Here is a 1,338-nt window from a genome sequence, read left to right as displayed (position 1 = left end):
TAATAGAGATGAGACTTCACTATGTTGTCCAGGCTGGTCCAGGACTCCTGGGCTTAAGTGATCCATGGGCCTCTGCCTCTCAACATGCTGGGATTACAGGTGTGAACCACTGCGCCCTGCTCCTTTTGCTTGTTTTAAACAAAAATTACTTTGGCCTTTCAGCCTCCCTTTCATTCAGCTTCCCATTTTATTTCTATTTGTATTTCAACCTCGTTTTTAATATTTTTAAAAGTATATTGATACTTACCTGGCAGGGGAGATACCATGATCACGAAGGTGGTTTTCCCAGGGCGAGGCTTATCCATTGCACTCCGGATGTGCTGACCCCTGCGATTTCCCCAAATGTGGGAAACTCGACTGCATAATTTGTGGTAGTGGGGGACTGCATTCGCACTTTCCCCTAAAAAAAAATAAAATACAATAAAATAAAAGTATATTTCATCTGGTTTTATTGAATTTTACTAAAACAGAAAATGATTAATTGTATAATCTTATTCTGGTTTTAGTTATTATATATTTTTCTCTGCAATAAGTATTACTTTCCCTTTTTAGTATATTGCCATTTTGTGCATCCACATTTTGTGAATGTGGATGTGCTTATATTTGCGTATGTGTTTGGTTACTTATATTTGAGTCCTAGCTAATAGCTTCCTCAAAATTGTGTGAATTCACATTGTTTCTGCTCACTACCCAACTTCTTGTTTTTATGTGTCTCTTTTGAGACTTTAAACCAAAGATCAGCTTGTGAAACATTTCTATCTCTAGCTCAGCAATTCCTAACCTATGAAAAATTCCACAACTATGGTGATCCCAGTGTACAAACTTCCTTTGTGCCATTTCTTACTGATGATTGGTGTAGCTGGCCTGTGAAGGGCTAACTTTCTGATAGGATTTTCTGTTCATGTGAGTGTCACAGTACTGATCTCTTTCCTGCAGCAGCTGATCTCTTTGATACTTTTTTTCTTCTTTTAGCCATTGCCTTTATACTAGCATTTATACTTTACAAATGTAACACATGCAAGGGCTGCTAACCACCTATACTAAAATTAAGTGGAAGTCTTGTAGATACAGGATGTCAAACAGGGTTTTTGGACCGTATTTTCTATCATTTTTAAGGCTTTTTGCTATTTTGTTGCTGTATCCTTAAATTGTCTCTTTGTGTCTTCTTGTGACAACCGTAACTGTCAGAATCCCACACTCCTTGCTTCAAACTAAAGTTAAGATCTGCAAGATCTTTTACACTTAATTCCTATCAAAGACAATCTCTTATCACCTAAGAACTACATATTTATTTAGCTATTGTAAAACCCCTTATACACAAGTGCCATTGTTTTAAAC

The 1,338-nt window shown here is 36.8% G+C and overlaps 1 non-coding gene across 1 annotated transcript; it reads left to right on the top strand.

Moving 5' to 3' along the window:
- Positions 1–239: 239 nt before the first annotated feature.
- On the top strand, positions 240–403 carry LOC119473679. The gene has a single exon (XR_005202888.1). It is a non-coding gene; the product is annotated as a U1 spliceosomal RNA (small nuclear RNA).
- Positions 404–1,338: the final 935 nt, after the last annotated feature.

This window comes from Cebus imitator, unplaced genomic scaffold (assembly GCF_001604975.1).
Source record: "Cebus imitator isolate Cc_AM_T3 unplaced genomic scaffold, Cebus_imitator-1.0 Scaffold176, whole genome shotgun sequence".
Taxonomy (NCBI): Eukaryota; Metazoa; Chordata; class Mammalia; order Primates; family Cebidae; genus Cebus; species Cebus imitator.
Note: the sequence above shows the minus strand (reverse complement) of the source record. Positions and strands in the feature narration are given on the sequence as shown.